Source organism: Miscanthus floridulus, chromosome 5, assembly GCF_019320115.1.
Source record: "Miscanthus floridulus cultivar M001 chromosome 5, ASM1932011v1, whole genome shotgun sequence".
Lineage (NCBI taxonomy): Eukaryota > Viridiplantae > Streptophyta > Magnoliopsida > Poales > Poaceae > Miscanthus > Miscanthus floridulus.
This window is the reverse complement of record NC_089584.1, coordinates 48,568,516-48,588,481: the sequence shown is the minus strand read 5'-3', so window position 1 is coordinate 48,588,481 and position 19,966 is coordinate 48,568,516. Positions and strand designations below refer to the sequence as shown.

The window sequence follows — 19,966 nt, the reverse complement described above, 5'->3', positions numbered from 1 at the left end:
CCACACTCCCGCCTGATATAAAATCTTGCACCCAAGAGATCCATAGGAGAGAATCATTTCATCCGCATTGTTTGCAGCAAGAAAGGCCATCTCACTTTGTGGTAAGCCTTTTCGAAGTCTATTTTAAAAATAACTCCACTTTGCTTTTTACGATGCAACTCATGAATTGTCTCATGCAGTCCACATTGAAGATTACTTGAATAGGATTGATGTACAGAAATCACTTCACGCGAATGTCAGTGGATGGATCAAGGATAGAAGATGGAGTATCTGCAGCTGGTATATATGTGCATGAGCTTCCTTGTTATCCATCCCTAGTAGTAATTGGATACCGGACATAACTTATTTTCATAACATTGTTGCAGCGACTCAGTTTTTGACAACTATTATGACACCATATTTACTGTTCGTCCTATTTACTCAAAGCTTGTCAAGACTGGATTAAGAGTTTGGGTCTACAGGTTTGGCTCCTGCAGTTTACTTGTTTACTTCTGAATCAAAGCAACGGATCAACTGTTACACTAGAAATTGGAAAGAGGAGTAGATCTATATGATTTCCATTGCTTCTATATTTACAATGTTCCATTATGTTTTAAGCAAATTTGAGCGGAGGCTCTCTGCACTAGGTACGCCCTTTAGTTTCTTGCAATAACTCGGTCTGCCCTTAAATACTTTCAGTTGACTTACTGAATTCCTTAACTGCAAGAAATGCTTCGGGACCTGTTCTTATATTTCGCTTGATTTCTGATACTGATCGGAATTATGGTTACTTGATATTTGGCACTTACAGTATATTTTTTCTTTCTTCTGTTACAGTGGAGATATGGATGGCAGAGTTCCAGTTATTGGGTCACGGTACTGGGTAGAAGCGCTTGGCCTTCCTGTCAAGTCACAGTGGCAACCATGGTACTGAACAGTCAGGTTCGCTACCATGGTCGGGCCTGTTCGTCCGTCTTTTTCGGCTCGTTTTTTTTCAGTTGGAATAGTATTTTTTCTCTCATAATAAATTAGGCGGAACAGTGTTTTGGCTTGTTTTTTCAGCGAAGAGAACGGGGTCACAATAAAGTGTTTACAAAATGAAAACTGGAAATTCAGCTTATGTGCAATGTTCGTTTGATGTTGAACACAATGCAGGTTACTGGAAGGTTTGTTGAGTACGAAGGATTGACACTGTTGACTATCAGAGGAGGAGGCCACGATGTGCCTCAAGACAAGCCAGCAGAGGCGCTTGTCTTAATCAGTTCCTTCCTTTCAGACAGACAACTGCCAACGGAAAACAACTGATGGCTGCAGAATAATTTATGTTGCGACCGACACAACAGGTCATGCAGTATAGGATCATTGGTATATTTAAGGGCTTAAATTGCTGAGTCAGAAAGGCCACATTGTTGGTACATGGTTGTAGCTTTAAGAGATCTCGAAGCTGCTAGAACTTTGAGAGTCCAGTGTGTTAGTTGTTAGTGAATATCCTGCTGATGTCGATTAACAACCTCTCAGACCTTCATGCCTTATACTCTCTCCGTTCCAAATTATAAGCCGTTTTGACTTTTTTTTGTACATATAATTTGCTATGTATATAGATATATATTATATCTAGATGTAAAGAATAGAGTTATCGAGATGCCTCTCCCTGAGGCTCTCGTCTTCGTGTTTATAGGACTAGGAACAGCCCCTAGTGTAGCTTGTACAACACTTCAAGTTACAAGGGATAGACTCAACGACAACCTAACAATATCTCCTAACTTCATGTACAAGATGCTGCGTATGTTCCTCACAACTATGCGCCGGCTAACAAACCCTATCAGACTAACTAGTTCCGCTAATACCCCCACTCAATCTCAGCCGGCCACTAGGTTGAGATTGGCTCTGAACTTATCAATCTTGGCTACCATAACTGGTTTGGTAAATCCATCTGCTAGCTGATCTTCAGTGTGAATCCATCGGATGCCTAGCAATTTCTGTGCTACCCTTTCTCCAACAAAATAAAAATCTATCTCAATGTGCTTAGTCCGAGCATGGAACACAGGATTTGCAGAAAGATAGGTAGCACCTAAATTGTCACACCACAACCGAGCTGCCCGAGGATGCTGAACTCCCAATTCATCAAGCAATTTTTGAATCCACATCACTTCGGCTGTAGCATTTGCTAAAGATTTGTATTATGCCTCTGTACTTGAACGTGATATTGTGGCCTATTTCTTAGCACACCATGAGATAAGGTTTGATCCGAAGAACACAACAAAACCTCCCGTGAAACGCCTATCATCAGGGCATCCTGCCCAGTCGGCACCAGAGAAGGCACTCACAATTGTTGATTTTCACCGACCTATCTTGAGTCCCAAACTCAAGGTTCCCTGCACATATCTCAATATCCTCTTCACTGTGCCTAAGTTGTTGTAGTTGGCACGTGAAGAAATTGGCAGACCTTATTCACAGAGAATGAAAGATCCGGTCTAGTTAGTGTGAGGTATTGTAGTGCCCCCACTGTACTCCTGTACTGAGTAGCATCTTCAGATCCAAGAGGCTGACCTTCAGATGCGCTAAGATTCTCAACAGAAGAGAGGGGAGTATCCATAGGCTTGCATTTGCTCATTCCTGCCCGTTGTATGACATCAGCAGCATATCTCTCTTGTGAAAGCTTCAGTCCATCCTGAGATTTCTTCACTTCTATGCCCAAAAAATAGTGGAGATCCCCCAAGTTCTTCAAGGTAAATTCTTTCTCTAAATCCTTGAGCAATGCAACAGTTGCTTCTTGTGACGAGCTTGCCACTATTATGTCATCCACATAAACTAGGACAAACATAGTATTTTTTCATCTCTGATAATAGAATAGCGAAGTATCTGCCTTTGATGGTACAAAACCCAAAGCTTCCAATTTCCCACACAACCGAGCATGCCAGGCACGTGGTGCCTGTTTAAGTCCATACAGAGCCTTATCCAATTTGCAGACAAGATTGGCCCCTTCTTTACTAGCATATCCAGGTGGTCGTCGCATATAAACCTCCTCTTCTAGTATGCCGTGTAGAAAGGCATTTTGTACATCCAATTAACGAAGTGACCATCCTCTTGATATAGCAATGGACAATATGAGACGAATGGTAGCTGCCTTGACTACATGACTGTCCTCATAGTCAATTCCGTATCGCAGCTTGAACCCTTTCGCAACTAAACGAGCTTTATATCAGTCAAAGGTTCCATCTGCCTTTCTCTTGATCTTGTAAACCCACTTGCAATCAATGATATTTTTACCACGAGGAGGTGACACAAGGTGCCAAAGTCTTGTTTTGCAACAAGGCTCTATATTTTGCATCCATTGCCGCTACCCCCCTAGGATGTTGAAAAGCTTCTTCAATAGTAGCTGGTCCCTCAGCTATAGTAGCAGTCATGCACCACCGTACAGTGCCATCGGTGTACTGCTTTTGGTTGCGAACTCCCTATTGTAGTCTGTCAATAGGACGAGTAGGAGGATCAGCGGTGGAAATAGGAACCAATGTAGAGTGCTCACCCGTAGATGATCTGGGTGAATCCTCCTGTCGGGAACCAATACTAGGGTACTTGAAGAGGAGGAGCTAATGGTCATCAACATTGATTCATCCGCGCGGTCAAGAGCGTGACTACGCCTCTCGTCGGGCTCCGCCTCATTCGGCCACCGAGGCCATGGGCTTTGCCTCGTTTGACCCCCGAGGGTTGGCTCTGCCTCGGTTGGTGCTATGGCTATGGGCTCCACCTCGCCCGACCCCCAAGGGTTGGCTCTGCCTCGGCTGACTCCCAAGGGCTGGCTCCACCTCGTCCGACGTCTGAGGGCTGACTCCACCTCGCCCGACGTCTGAGGGCTGGCTCTGCCTCGCCCGATGTCTGAGGGCCGGCTCCGCCTCGCCCGATGTCTGAGGGCTGGCTCCGCCTTAGCTGACGTCTGAGGGCTAGCTCCGCCTCGCCCGACGTCTGAGGTCTGGCTCCGCCTCGCCCGATCACTTCTTAGCATGACCCATCCCCGCGACATGTCATTCTAGGGAACTCACATTGCCTACAGTGATGAACACGTGGTCACTGTGCTGCCTACTCCCTGTATGGCCGCCAGGGTGGAGTGGGACGTGATGGCCCACTGATAGTGCCAGGGCATGGCATTGTCAGCGGACAGGAGCCTGGTGTGGCCCTATCATGGTCAGCGGATAGGCGCCCGGCGTGGGGCTATCCCTGTCACCGCCTGCCATATTAGCGAGGACCGCACGGAGGAAAAGGAAGACTCGGTGACCCTGAAGGACTTCCCTTGCCTCTCATTTCCCTCACTCTCCCATCTGTAACCTGTGCTCTCCCTTGGCCTATAAAAGGGAAAGCCGGGCACCCCACTAAGGGGCATCGGTTCACCACATCGCACATCACACCACATCATAGCAGAACCACTAGCATCGAACCTCGAACACATAGTGTAATAGAACCGCCCAATTTATACAAGATCAAGTACGGCTGTCCCCGCTAACACGTTGACATGCGTATACTTTCACTTATATAAACCCGGTAGTCCGCCGAGTGTCCCGAAAGACCTCGGGAAATCAACATCACAACCAAGATCGCGTGATTAAGCAAATACACATCACATACGCAGAGTTACAGCGGAAATAATATTAAAAATGGATTCACAAATAATAGTAAAAGTCTGGGTTTCAAAACCGACTATTGAAAATAACATAGCTTTCAAATGATTTCATTAATATAAGTTCTAAATACATTGCTAGCATAAGTGACATCATCAGACAAAAGCATATAGATGAGAAGTAACTATAAAATCACCGAGCCCACCGGCGGTTAGCCACTATCTTCAGCAGGCTGAGAACTTCACCTGCAACATGGTGGGATAAACCCTGAGTACTTGAATATACTCAGCTAGACTTACCCGTCATAAACCAGAAATAAAGTGACACCAAGGATTATGCAAGGCTTTAATAGTGGATCTAGCTGGACAACCTTTTTGCATAAACGCTTGAGTAACCATTAGCATTATTCACCTGTACTAGCAGTGACTTTTAGCCATTACCTACCATCTATATTAGCACCTATACTAATCAATCACTTAATTAAGTTGCAAACAATAATAACCATATAAGGTATTTCATGGCTCATTATCATTATCATCATCAACCTTTAACCATATCTTTAAATTTAGTGAATCTATGTTGCCGCTGCTTAGTTAAGTTCTCACTATCCGGGAGAGACGGCGATTCGAATCGATTCCTATCCAGCTGGAGGGGTATTCCTAACACAAACCCTGCTTCCCCCATCAGGGTCGCAATCAAGTCACCTTTGGCACAACTCAGGAGTCGTGAGTTCAAACAGATCGGCATTCTCAGAGAACCACTCTGTCAAGGGTGCTCAGGACTCTAACCTGCCTTGGGCTTATGCCAATGGCTCTCTACACATCCTTACTACCTCTAGAATGCACGCCACTGCTCGTGTTCCCAGCCTGAGTCGAGCTACTAGGCTTCGCGGTCGGAACGAGTTATCCGGCTAGCTAAGTGTTAGGCTATGTTCAACATGACATGAGGACGTACAGCACATTGGTCCTTAAATGACACAGACGGGGATAGATTCACACCCAAGACCTCCATGCCTTGTTGCTGCACTACCGTCATCCCGCCCGGTTTCTTTTCATTATTAACACATGGTTCTTTTCCACGATAGCAAATATAGCCAACCGTGATCAGAGCTCATCCTACATCTCGCAGGTGATAGGAAATCACCCGACTTCTACCGGTCTAAGCATAGCTAAGCATCATTCGATCCTACACTTAATTAGGATTCACAGGATTTTATCTAGACAAGGTAAGGATATAATGTAACAATTGGTTCCAACCAATTCCTATACTTAATGCATCATTAACAATAAAAGATACTCAAGATATTTGTAAAAATATGGAAGACTTAGAATGCTCCGGGGCTTGTCTGGGATCCAACACTAGGTTAGTGTTTGTTAGACGACACTCGCTTGGTGAGCATCTCCCGCCCTAGCACTTGTCTAGTCCTTCCACCTTCGGGATAGGTCCACCATACACCGTCTTTGGGTTTGGCTCCAACATCATGTCCTTCATGTGGTTCATCTAGTGCACCTAGATGAGATGCAAGATGCAAGTGCATGAATATGAAGAATGGTAATACAAGATGCATCACATAAACATTCAGGACAAACACAAGATTATGCAAGACATAGACACCAATAGCTATTTAACTAACATCACACAACTAACTATAGAGAGCAAGCACATCAAGCATGACACAAGTTTAATAAGGTCACAAGTATCATAACTTGACCATCAACAAGGGCATAAGCCACACTTAGCAACACATGGAGTAAACAACCACAACTAGCATATGTCTATTTCTGGACTGGAAACAACAACTTCATGTTTGGATCATAACTAGAGTTATACAAATCTAATAGCCATGCAACAAGACATTCAGGAAAGCATATGAAATTCTCTACATTTCATCTATAACCATCACAGCATGATTCACAAATTAAGTGGGTTGAAATTATATATTTACAAAAACTGGTCTAAACAAGACAGAGAGCAATCAATTCTGTAACCCAACTTTAATAGATGTGACTCTTAAACTACTTGGCCAAATGACACCAAATTTTAAGAAAAGCTAGATACATGAATTATCTACAACTTTTGTATAAACAAGTTTAACAATAAAGCACATTATCATGAAGAACTTTGCTAAGTTCCCAGATCGGTCCATAAACCACATCGGCAAGAAAATAATTATTAACTTATGTTGCAAACACATAATTGGGCAAAACCAACTTTACCAACATTTCACACATGACTAAAGAACACCAGAAAGCATGGTGCCCACCTCTAAATAAATTTTCTTAAAGCATTTATTAATTGATTTAGATATCAAGGTTTATTTATGAACATATACCAAAAATGCACAATAAATTCTACAAAAATTACAGTAGCTCACATATCCTCTCAATAGTCTACTATACAAATTTCATACCATTTGCATAACTATAGCTGCCTCAATGAAAAAGACAATTTGCTATTGCAAGAAATCATGTGAGAGTGAGATAAACCAATAACTCACTCATACTTCATCCAATACTCATGAAATTTTTACCACACATCAACTATCACATGAGTAGCATACCACAAAAATTTCACTTCATTTGGAGCCCTAGATCTGCAGTTATGGAAAATAACAAATTCAACTAGCATTACAACCTTACTGCACAAATCAATTTTTTTGCAGCTAAAACTTTAAACTAAAACATGCCATATTATAGATCTACTGCATAGACAATTTCACAAGGATTTCAAAAAGTCCTCATTTGCTATTTTACGAATTTCCTATGAATTACTATGAATTTCCAAAATTCAGCAAATTTCCTGCAAAAAGGTCCTTAACAGCACTATTCATTCGAGTCACAGACTTCGTAGTTAGATCCTTCCCTTTATTCAAATTTACGTGCGAAGTCCCTCACGTGAATCAGAGCAGGGAGACCATCGGTGAGGCTGGACTTTGGCCGGAGGAGGGCCGACGGTGGCGGAGAAGGGTAGCGCGAGCACCAGCGGCCTCGTGCGCACTCCCAGAGCTGCTCGGCTTGGTCCGAGGTGGGCCAGGTCGGCCTATCCACGAGTAGCAGTGGCTCCATGCTGCGGGGTTCGGTGATGGTGAGCTGCGACGGCGAAGGGAGCTAGAGAAGGTAGGCTTCGGTTACGGTGGATGGATAGGAAGTCAAAGGGGAGGCGAGTTAGAGCAGAGGGTGGCTTGGAGATGGCAGACACTATAGCTTGGAGCTCTGCTCACCGGCAGCCATGGCGGTTGTGCTCTGGAGTGATGGTCGAGAACAGAAGAGCAGCTGAGCAAGGGCGGGAAGGGTAGTAAGAGTGAGGGAGAAGACGAAGGTAGAGGCGGTAGCACTCTTGGCTTGCCTAGCAGAGGAACGGAGCAGCGAGACATGGTGGCGCTAGAGCTTCACTCGTCGGCCATGGTGGACGAGAGAGTGAGAGGGAGCAAAGGGCGAGAGGGAGAATGAGAGAGCACTGGCTCGGTCTTCCCCTTCTAAACGCGGCGCTCGGCTTAGGCGAGGTGGCGCACAGGTGAGGCGCGTGGAGGCCACACGACATTGCGCACCGGTGCTCAGTCGGCCATGATGCGGCCTTTGCTGAAGGAGTTCACAAACTGAAGAAACCAATACTACCGCAAACGTACAAGCTGAAACTCCATTTTCCTCCCATCATATCTCCTAAACCGATCGATGATTTGTTCCACCGATTACACCGTTGTGTAGAGCTACAAGAGTACTCCAACTTTTATTAAAGAAGTTTGGCCAACTTTGACATGGTTTGCAAACTAAAATCCCCCAAAGATGGCTACACAAAAACTGAAAACTGAAAACTTCAGTTCCAACAATTAGCCGATTTTTGGAGCTTCGAAGCATCACTGAGTTGATTCTTGAGAGCTCTATTTGACTAGGTTAGGGACCAAACCAAATCTTGATCCTTAAACAAAGTTTGTTCTTCATGAGATGGACTACAACCTTTATTTAAGTTCCACTATCATGCAAGCACCCCAAATAGTTGGTCAACACCGGTCAAAACCCTATCTTGAAAAAGACATTTCTAGCTTTTCCAACACTTTAGAAGCATTTTTGTGACATTTGCTCAACACGAACCCTTCATGACTTTTGTTGTAGAGTTCAATTAGAGTCATTTGGACAAGGTAGCAAGGTTTGGTTGACGACATATAATTCCATTCACTAAATAAAGCAAATCAAGAAAGATTATCACTTATCATTTCATGTGACTTCTCGATTCCAAACTTCATGAAACTTTTCCAGTGACCCATATAGATGGGTATTGATGTGAGACACATGAAGATATTCCAATAATACTAGCCAAGCATATATCTTGAAAAGGGCCTATATGTAAAGCAAGGGTGCAATATCCGAGTTTAGGTTGGGGCTCATTTCCATAGGTTTGACCTTGACATCTTCATCATCACTTAATCTATCATGTTTGAGCTCAAACCCACTGCTTAACTGGTGACAAACAGCTGGGGTGTTACACATAGCTAAGTAGCGACCAAGCTCTCGGCACCCATTCGATCTTTCCATCAGAGACTTAGGTCCTGTCCCTCTCTCGCCCATTTGTAACCCCTACTATGAACTTTTTAGTGCTAATAACACAAGCAGCAACCACAAACTAGACATAGGGACATTTGCCCAAACTAGTATAAACCTTGTGTCTTTTTCCCACATCATCTGAGCCAGATGTGCAATAATACAAATTTACTCATTGGTGTTTACTCAAAACACCGACACCTCCTGGAAAGTGACGTTAGAGATAGGTGCACTAGTCCCCCCATTGACCGGATCACCGTGTGCAGCCACACGGTCGAATGAAGGCGGAGAGGAGTCTATGGGAGCCGCAGAAGATCCACCCGGAGAAGGAGTGCTCGTGCGCGGCAGGCCACTCGATGGCATGATCCCGAATCGGATCTAGTGGCGGTGTCAGGGATAGGACCGGAACGCGTAGGCGCATTAGCATTGGATCGCAAGTCCGATCTATCCCCGTCTTGGCAGCACATAAAATGACGTCCGCCTGAACTCAAAGCACCATCAATTAACACTGATTTTTCACCTGCATCATAGCCAGAAACACCAGTGCTTGGCACAACATTAGTAGGGGCAGAAATAGAGCATGTGCGGTATTACAAATTTGCATCCCCGAAGCTAGTGAAAGAATTTAGAAGAACATCAGGAAACAAAGTTAGCTAAGCTCGCAACCGGGCACCAGCATTAGGGTGAAGCTATGAGAAAGGGAAAACATGCTCATCAAAGATGACATCTCATGAAATATATGCACATGAAATATATACATGACCTTTGGAAGGATCTAAACATTTAAAACCCTTATGAGAATTGTTGTAGCCTAAAAATACACAACGACAGGTGTGGAACTGGAGCTTACAGGTATTGTAGGGATGAAGATTGGGCCAGCAAGCGCACCCAAAGGTTTGAAGAAAGGAATAATTAGTTTTCTGTCCCGTAAGACACTCAAGGGGATTTTCATTACTAATTACCTTAGATGGAAGCCGATTTATGAGGAAAACCACAGTTAGGAAGTCCTCATCCCAAAATTTCAAGGGCATGGAGGCATGAGCAAGGAGAGATAATCCAACCCCTATAATATGTCGGTGTTTACGCTCAGCGGAGCCGTTCTGTTGGTGGGCGTGAGGGCAAGAAACATGATGAGCGATCCCAACACGCTTGAAAAAAGAATTGAGGGATTGGTATTCACCACCCCAATCGGTTTGGATAGCTAGGATTTTCGATCAAATTGCCTTTCCACAAGTTGCTGAAAATTGCAAAAGCATTGAAACACTTCAGATTTATGGCACAAAAGATAAATCCAGGTAAACTTGCTGTAATTATCAATAAATCTAGCATAATAATTGTTCTATCCAATTAAAGTTGGAGCAGGTCCCCATACATTAGAAAAATTGAGATCCATTTGACTGTTGACACACTAGTAGATCGCGGATAAGGCAACTGATGGCTTTTGCCTTGTTGGCATGCATTGCAAATAGCATGTTTATTCGAATTGCTAACAAAAGGAAGTTTGTGGTGTCTTAGAATCTACTGGACTACTTGAGTGGAAGCATGGCCTAGCCTAGAATGCCACAATGATATGGATGGCTTGATAGCACTCAAGACTTGTTTATTCGGTGATGACCTGTCTGATGACGACTGCAGGGGGTAGAGGCCTCCTTCACATCTGCCTTCAAGGAGCGTCCTCTTGGTCCCCTGTTCCTTGATGAAAAAAAAAATGATTGGGGTGAAATTCAAGAAAGGCATTATTGTCACATGCTAGCCGATTGACAGATATTAAACTTTTGTTAGCTTTAGGAACATGAAGTATGTTGTTCAGATGGATATTACTAGTATGGGAATGCAAAGTGCTATGACCGACATGATCAATTTCCATACCTGCCCTATTGGTGGTGTGGACGTGTTCATTGCCGGAGTACTTCTCGTGGATGGTCAGCTTCTCAAGTTCACCGATGATGTGATCTGTGGCCCCGGAGTCCATGTACCAATTGGTATCGACTTCATATGATGCAGTGGCCGACACGGTGGTCTTCTATGGAGGGACGGTGAATGATGCATCAAACCACTTGAAGCAGTGGAGGATGGTGTGGCCATCCTTGCCACAGAGCTGGCAGATGATTGGAGCAAAAGTCGAGCCCTAGGAGCAGCTACCACTACTATGCCACCCCTTCTGGTTGCACCCACCACCGCCACCATGGTCAAAATTGCTGTGGCCACAAGAGTTGTTGCCGCCACCACGACCACCGTGGGATGCCATGTTCACAAAAGACTGAGAACCTCCACCGCAATGCAGCTCCATTCTCTGCTCAAAGCTAACAAATTGAGCGTACAACTCACCAACAATAATGGGTTCAACCCTAGCGGCGATGGCAGACACCACCGGGTTGAAGTCAAGGTCTAGGCTAGTAATGATGTTGGAGACCAACTCCTCATCCTCCAGCCACCATCCCGCAGATGCCATCTCATCTACGAGAGACATCATTTTCATGAAGTACTCATTGATCCAAGACTCACCCTTAGAAGTAGTGGCTAGCGCCATCCTTGTGCTGATTAGATGAGCAAGTGATTCCGATGTGTACATCCCTTTGATTGTGGTCCATGCCGTGGCAGCGGTCCAGGCCGTTGAGACTTGCAACAGAATTTCACCGGAGAGGGACATGAGCAAATAGCACATGACCTACTAGTCCTTGGCCACCTACTCTGTGTACTCCTTGTTTAGGATTAGAGCGGCTTCCTTGTCATCACGCTCCTCCTTCCCTGGAAGGAACTTCAGGGGCGGCTGCGCCGAGGGGTCGAGGTAGACGGCCATCTGCGCCCCCCTGATCGAGGAGAGGACCTATGCTCACCATAGAGGATGATTTGCGTGGGTCAACTTCTTGCTGATGGGAGCAAACCCTTGGTAGAGCACAGTAAACTACATGGAGGAGGAAGAAGCCATGGTTCAAGTTCGTGAGGAAGAAGCCTCTAGATACCATGTAAAGAATAGGGTTAACAAGATGCCTCTCCCTGAGGGTCTCAGCTTCGTGTTTATAGGACTAGGAACATCCTCTGGTGTAGCTTGTACACTTCAAGTTACAAGGGATAGACTCAACAACCTAATAATATCTCCTAACTTCATGTACAAGATGCGGCGCATGTTCCTCACAACTATGCCCCGGCTAACAAACCCTATCGGGCTAACTAGTTTCGCTAACACTAGATACATAGCAAAATAGATGTACCAAAAAAGTTAAAGCGACTTATAATTTGGAATGGAGGGACTATAAGATAAAAACATTAGGCTTGGTTTATGCTTGTGTAACTTTTAATTAGGACCATGGAATATGGATCATTTGTGAGGAGACCTTAAAAACACCACATACCCCTTGGGTTTGGGTGACTTCCATATATAGGCCCAAACAACTTGTGTTACAAGATATGTGCACAATAAATTTACAAATCTCTAATACCTATCTATAGACAAAACGGGAGAGTCATAGATGCAAAGACTGAACTTTCATGCACTGGCAGTACGTTGACAAAGAAAACTCTTTGCACAAGAGCGAGTTGAACTCATGGTGCTAGAAGATGGCGCAAGGTTCCTTGTTGTCCTGGAAAAGGTTCTTCATGGCCATGCGAGCATCATGATACGGTTTTGAGGATGTCATTAGCAACACTGCCGTATAGCTAGCCATGCACACATGCATTTGTATGTAGCTAGATGATCATGGTGGGACAAGCCGATGTAATGTCAAACTGTGAACTTCATGCACATGGTGTAGAAGAATTACGCATAGAAGTTTGTCATCTTCAGTTTTATGGTGATTGGGATGTGGGTCTTGGTGCTAATGCATGTGGATGTGGCGAGGGATGCTTGAGAATCAAGCAGGAGGCCTTGGTGATGGTGCTCGACAAGGAGGAGAGGGTTGGCCCCAATATAGCAAAGCAGATATCCAACACTTTGAGGCATTGGAGCTTATTAAGGTGTCATCATGAGAAGTGACCAAGGCTGGTAGAATTCACTAGAACTCTTCGGTGATGATCACCGGATAGTGCCCACCAGACTTTTGGTCCAGAGAGTTTGCAGAGTGGCGTGGAGGCAAAATCAACACACCAGAATTGTCTAGTGACCTCTCACTAGAAGAAGCACTGGAGAGATCATCCTCCAACGTTCAGCGATGATTGAAATCCAATGGTTAGTTTGTTAGGCAACATGGAAACTATCCAGTGCCACCACCAGACCTCTCTGGTGCATGCGCAGAAAGCTATAGGCTTTGGCAATGACTTGTTTTGGATGTTGGGCTATATAGCCCCCCCACTAGCCATTTGAGGTGTCTATGAGTTGAGGAACATATCAAGGGAGTTAAGGCTCCACTCTAGTGCTCCTACCACCAATAGTGCTTAAGGAATAATTCGGTGATTAGCATAGATGCTTTTGCGAAGTGCTTAGGTTAGTTAGACCACCATTTATGCGCTTGCACTAGGTTTAGACCCAGTGTTTAGTGAGGTTTGCACACCTCTCACCACTCAGTGCTTGCGTGTACCATTATTATAATTGGAGGGGCTTGTATGTAGCACCCGGTTTTAAGGACAAAACTAGATACACACCATATGTGAGCCTAGAAAGTCAAATCTCACATATAGCTACAAATAAAGGTAATATCAATAGACAATGCTTAAATACATAGCGTATTAGTATAAGGAATATAACCTTAGAGTATAGATAGTGGAAAGACAACTCCGATCTTCAGGCAAAGACTTCAAATCCATAGGGACAACTGACTGGTTGACCACAAGCCTAATTCCTCCAAACTCTAGCAATCTGGTACCCATCTGGGATTTTTCCAAAGATTTAAAAAGTAAAGCAAGCATAAGTACATGTCGTACTCAACAAATATAACATGGGGTTCATGAGGTTCAAAAGGATCACACTAGTTTAACTGCGATTAGCTTTTAATGAATCATCTTTTAGCAATTAGGTGGCAACAAGTTTATCACAAGCCCATATAAACACATGATCAGGTAAACATGAATAATGAATAGCATAAACAATAATCATTAATGAGCATATTCATCATCAGTATCATTCGTGTTCATCATCATTAACCATTAGTGATCATCTATTCCGTAAGGGTTCCAAGGCCGCTCGTGACCGTGAGCACGGCTGATATACCAGTTTTACACTCTGCAGAGGTTGTACCCTTTCACTATGAGTCATGATTTACCCTTTTGTCCGAGGTAGCTAATCTCTTGACCCACTTCCAAGGAAGGTCGGCAAGGTTCACTATGAAGCCTTTCAAAGGTTCATCTAACAAGTTAGGGCCATTAGATTCACTCAGCAAATAGATGTAGGAACCCCCCTTCCTGATGGTACAATGACACGCAGCCTATACATAAGGGGATAGGGGCTATCATATACCCAATTTGTCAAGCCATTCTTACGCTAATAAAGGTAACCACTAACAAGCTAGAAAAGGTCCTCATACTGAGCCAAAGCCAGAGCCATGTAGCCCTCATAGCTGTACTGTAAGTCTCGGATGATCACTTACAGATAAGTCCTTAGGGAGAGGAGTCTAGAGCACCATAAAACAACCCAATGCTCTAGCCCCCTTGTTCCATGTTGCTAAAAAGCATCTTTTAGTGTTTATTGCATATACCATTAGTCAAGTTACAAGATCATGGATTTCGTTGAGCACTAGCATCATACTACCCAATGCAATTTCCCATAGAAATCAAGGAATCCAGGATATCAAATAGCTAGGAAAATTACTATGGTTGCCAAGGTAGACACATGCACATGATTAAAATGATACTAAGGTGAATAGGACAACAAGGAAGATCCCATGCTATACTTGCCTTAAAACATCGATCCTTCGGTAAGCTTTAATCTTCAACGTTCTTCTTCTTCTCGATCACCACGTATATCTCACCGACTAGACGTAATCATAAAGCACCACACAAACATCCGTACAATCATACATGAAGCAAACAATAGATCTAAATTAGAATAGTACACCAATCATAAAAAATAAGTAAAACAGTTTGAAACACGATTCTATGCATCGCTATGAACACATAGACGCGAGAGGCACGCTAACCGGAGCTATGGTTAAAAAGATACATCTACTGAAAGATCTACTCATAAAACTATTAGTTTCATATGTTTTAATTATATAAAAACATATATAAGATATTTTATAGATACTATAAAATGGATTAAGTCAAATTTAGATTCGAATTATAAAACTAAAGTGAAACAAATCATATTTTATCTATAAAATCCAGTTGCATAATTATTATTAAAATTTGAGGTTAAACTATGAAATTCTAGAAATAGTGACATGGTAACCACTGTTACTAACGTGTAGATCTCATCGCTATGAATCTAATGCAACTTGAATGGGTTAAAACAGAGTTAAAACGTAGAAGATATGATTTAAACAAGATTTCCTTTAATAAAATAATAGATTAAATCTAACCATGAATTTTAAAAGTTGAAAACATACTTAACAGTAGTATAAACATGTAGATTATTAAATTATGAACCTAATGCAAGTTGAACGGGTCAAATCGGAGTTAAAATGGAGAAGTTATGGCTAACTCAAAATCAATGGCAAATCTGTAAATAAGAGAAACCATATTTTGGATCTAAACCGACGAAACTATGCTTTCCAAAGAAGAAAACATAATCTGTGATTGCACTTTGGACCGCGGGTTCTATTTTGAATAAACCGAGGGTCTCTTTAATAAAAATTCCTGCGAACCGGTATCTTGTAATCAGGGCAATAGATTCTAGATGGATGGTCGAGAGTGGAGAGAGAGATGGGAGTCGCCGGCGTAATACCTGGACGGCGGCGCCATGACCGGACTTCGCCGGTGGCGTCGGCTTCGACGTTCCCGGTCACCATAGGGCACGGGAGGACTATGGGTAGCAAGAGAAGCTCCAGGCGAGCTCGATGGGGGAAGCTGTGATGGCACGGTGGTGGCCTTGGGTGCGGTTGGGCAAAGTTTATCTCACGGTGGCGCAGCTTTGGGCACAGGCGGTGGCTCGGCGAAGGTGGCTGTAGCACAGGAGCTTGGGGTGGAGGCGGCGGGCATGGGCATTCGGTATTTAAGGGCTGGCGTGGCTTGGGGCGCACGCAAAATAGAGGGAGACGTGGGCGGGGCGGACATGGGCGCCGATGGTGATGGAGTCCGGTTCACCGATGGCACGAGGAAGAGGAAACGACTGACAGGCGGGGCCGCATCGTCAGCGATAGAGGGTGCGGGTCGGGCTGTCAGTGAGCCATCACGAGGGAGAAGGAACGTGGCGCGGCGTCTGCGCAACTGGCCTGTCTGCATGCTGGGCTGTGCGAAAGAAACAGCCACGCGGGGAAGAAATGAGAGACAGGCCGCGCAGAAAAGCGAGGGAGCGGGGCGGTGCACTCGCTGGCCCGGGCGACTGGGCCTGCTACGATAGAGCTACAGGAAGAGAGAGCGGCCGAGCTGGGCCGGCTTGTGCAGCGGGGAAACGAGGCCGAACGGATGGAGCAGGCCAGCGCGGGGAAAGAAGAAGAAAAAGATGGCCTCCGGGCCAAAGAAAGGGAAGAGGGAATTTTCCATTTGCCAATTTTTTTCCATTTTGTTTTCAAAACTAACTCAAACTCAAATAGAGTTTCAATGTACTTTTTACTCAAATAAGAATGAGAAATTTTGGTAAGTTTTCCAAAATTAAATTTTATGTCTTTTTAAAATTCTTTTATTTTCATATTTTCTTTACTTTTACTTCAAAGCCAACTTCAAAAACATTTTGGCATATTTTCAATTTGAATCAAATCCACCCAATACAAAGAAACAAATGCACCAGCATGTTTGCACATCCATGTTGCTAGCTTATGATAAATTTTAATTTAATGAAAATTTTTATTTTCCTATGTTTTCATGAGCACATAAATTTCAAATTAAATCATTTTAGCTCTATTTCCAAAAATGTAAATTTTAGGGTGTTACATGACTCAATATAATATCCTTGTGGCATGAATACCCCTACACACGCCCCCTAATAGACTCTAAGATGATACACGGCCTAGCAGACCAAAAGATAGTGTCACAGCACCCTAGTACATTCTGGATACCAACTTGTATGATTCCTATTAACTCTAGTGGTATTTTGATGTGAAACCAATGCCACTGGTTAGGTTTTGTTCATATCTTTTTTGCGTGTGGGTAGAATGTCGAAATTGGAGTTTGTATGCATCATGGGCGTCCAGTTTAGTGCAGGATGCTCCTGGAGTCCAAGCTAGACTTGAATTCAATTTGGCCTGGACCTCCTTCTTGACTTGGACAGCTTTGCTGGTCTCCTTCGCCTCCATGACTTTCTCTAAGCTCTTTATGACCTCTCCATTGTTCATAAGAATGATAACATAATTAGGAAGCAATCTATTCGCATAATCATGAAAAGGGTCACTTAAAACAAGCACACCTCTAGATTTAATGTCACATTTGAGCTCTAATCATTGGAGTATAGCTACTGGAGGAACAAATAGTGCATGTAAAGGAGTAGGTCATACAATGCTTCAAGTTACAATGGATAGACTCAACAACAACCTAACAATATCTCCTAACTTCATGTACTAGATGCGGCACATGTTCCTCACAACTATGTGCCGGCTAACAAACCCTATCGGGATAACTAGTTCCGTTAATACCCCCACTCAATCTCAGCCAGCCACTAGGTTGAGATTGGCTCTGAACTTATCAATCTTGGCTACCATAACTAGTTTGGTAAATCCATCTGCTAGCTGATCTTCAGTGTGAATCCATCGGATGTCTAGCAATTTCTGTGCTACCCTTTCTCTAACAAAATAAAAGTCTATGTCAATGTACTTAGTCCAAGCATGGAACACAAGATTAGCAGAGAGATAGGTAGCACCTAAATTGTCACATCACAACCGAGCTACACGTGGATGCTGAACTCCCAATTCATCAAGCAATTTTTGAATCCACATCACTTTAGCTGTAGCATTTGCTAAAGTTTTGTATTATGCCTTGGTACTTGAACCTATCATCAGGGCATCCTACCTAGTCGGCATCAGAGAAGGCACTCACAATTGTTGATTTTGATCGACCTATCTTGAGTCCCAAACTCAAGGTTCCCTGCACATATCTCAATATCCTCTTCACTACACCTAAGTGTGTTGTAGTTGGCGCGTGAAGAAATTGGCAGACCTTATTCACAGAGAATGAAAGATCCGGTCTAGTTAGTGTGAGGTATTGTAGTGCCCCCACTGTACTCCTGTACCGAGTAGCATCTTCAGATCCAAGAGGCTGACCTTCAGATGCGCTAAGATTCTTAATAGAAGAAAGGGGAGTATCCATAGGCTTGGATTTGCTCATTCCTGTCTGTTGTATGACATCAGCAACATATCTCTCTTGTGAAAGCTTCAGTCCATCCTAAGATTTATTCACTTCTATGCCCAAAAATAGTGGAGATCACCCAAGTCCTTCAAGGCAAATTCTTTCTCCAAATCCCTGAGCAATGCAACAGTTGCTTCTTATGACGAGCTTGCCACTATTATGTCAATCACATAATCTGGGACAAACATAGTATATGTTCCTCTCTGATAATAGAATAGTGAAGTATCTGCCTTTGATGGTACAAAACCCAAAGCTTCGAATTTCCCACACAACCGAGCATACCAGGCACGTGGTGCCTGTTTAAGTCCATACAGAGCCTTATCCAATTTGTAGACAAGATTGGCCCCTTCTTTACTAGCATATCCAGGTGGTTGCCGCATATACACCTCCTCTTCTAGTATTCCATGTAGAAAGGCATTTTGTACATCCAATTGATGAAGTGACCATCCTCTTGATACAACAATGGACAATATGAGATGAATGGTAGCTGCCTTGACTACAGGACTGAAGGTGTCCTCATAGTCAATTCCGTATCGTTGCTTGAACCCCTTCGCAAATAAATGAGCTTTATATCTATCAAAGGTTCCATCTGCCTTTCTCTTGATCTTGTAAACCCACTTGCAATCAATGATATTTTTACCACGAGGAGGTGACACAAGATGCCTAAGTCTTGTTTTGCAACAAGGCTCTATATTTGCATCCATTGCTGCTACCCACCTAGGATGTTGAAAAGCTTATTCAATAGTAGTTGGTCCCTCAGCTATAGTAGCAGTCATGCACCACCGTATAGTGCCATCGATGTACTGCTTTGGGTTGCAAACTCCCTATTGTAGTCTGGCAATAGGACGAGTAGGAGGATGAGCGGCAGAAATTGGAACCAATGTAGAGTGCTCACCCATAGACGATCTAGGCGAATCCTCCTAGAAAGCGATGTCAGAGACAGGCGCACTAGTCCCCCCATCGACCGAATCACCATGTGCGGCCACACGATCGGATGAAGGCGGAGAGGAGTCTGTGGGAGCCACCGAAGATCCACCCGGAGAAGGAGTGCCCGTGCGTGGTAGGCCACTCGATGGCATAGATCCCTAATCAGATCTAGCGGTGGTGTCATGGAGAGGACCAGAATGCATAGGCGCATCAGCATCGGATCGCAAGTCTGATCTGTCCCTGTCTTGGCGGCACATAAAATGACGCCCGCCTAAACTCAAATCACCATCAATTAACACTGATTTTTCACCTGCATCACAGCCAAAAACACTAGTGCTTGGAACAACATTAGTAGGGGCAGAAATAGAGCATGTGTGGTATTGCAAATTTGCCTCTCTAAAGCTAGCGGAAGAATTTAGAAGAACATCAGGAAACAAAGTTAGCTCAGCTCGCAACTAGGCACTAGCATTAGGGTGAAGCTGTGAGAAAGGGAAAACATGCTCATCAAAGATGACATCTCATGAAATATATACACATGAAATATAT

At 43.8% G+C, this 19,966-nt stretch overlaps 1 protein-coding gene and 1 non-coding gene across 2 annotated transcripts in view; one reads left to right on the top strand and one right to left on the bottom strand.

The window, feature by feature from the left end:
• The window catches only part of LOC136449940 (serine carboxypeptidase-like 26), a 59,344-nt gene that overhangs the window by 24,430 nt on the left and 14,948 nt on the right, over positions 1–19,966 (top strand). The gene's annotated exons all lie outside the window — the stretch shown is intronic.
• On the bottom strand, positions 11,423–11,561 carry LOC136455736 (small nucleolar RNA Z247). Its single transcript, XR_010759209.1, has one exon. It is a non-coding gene; the product is annotated as a small nucleolar RNA Z247 (small nucleolar RNA).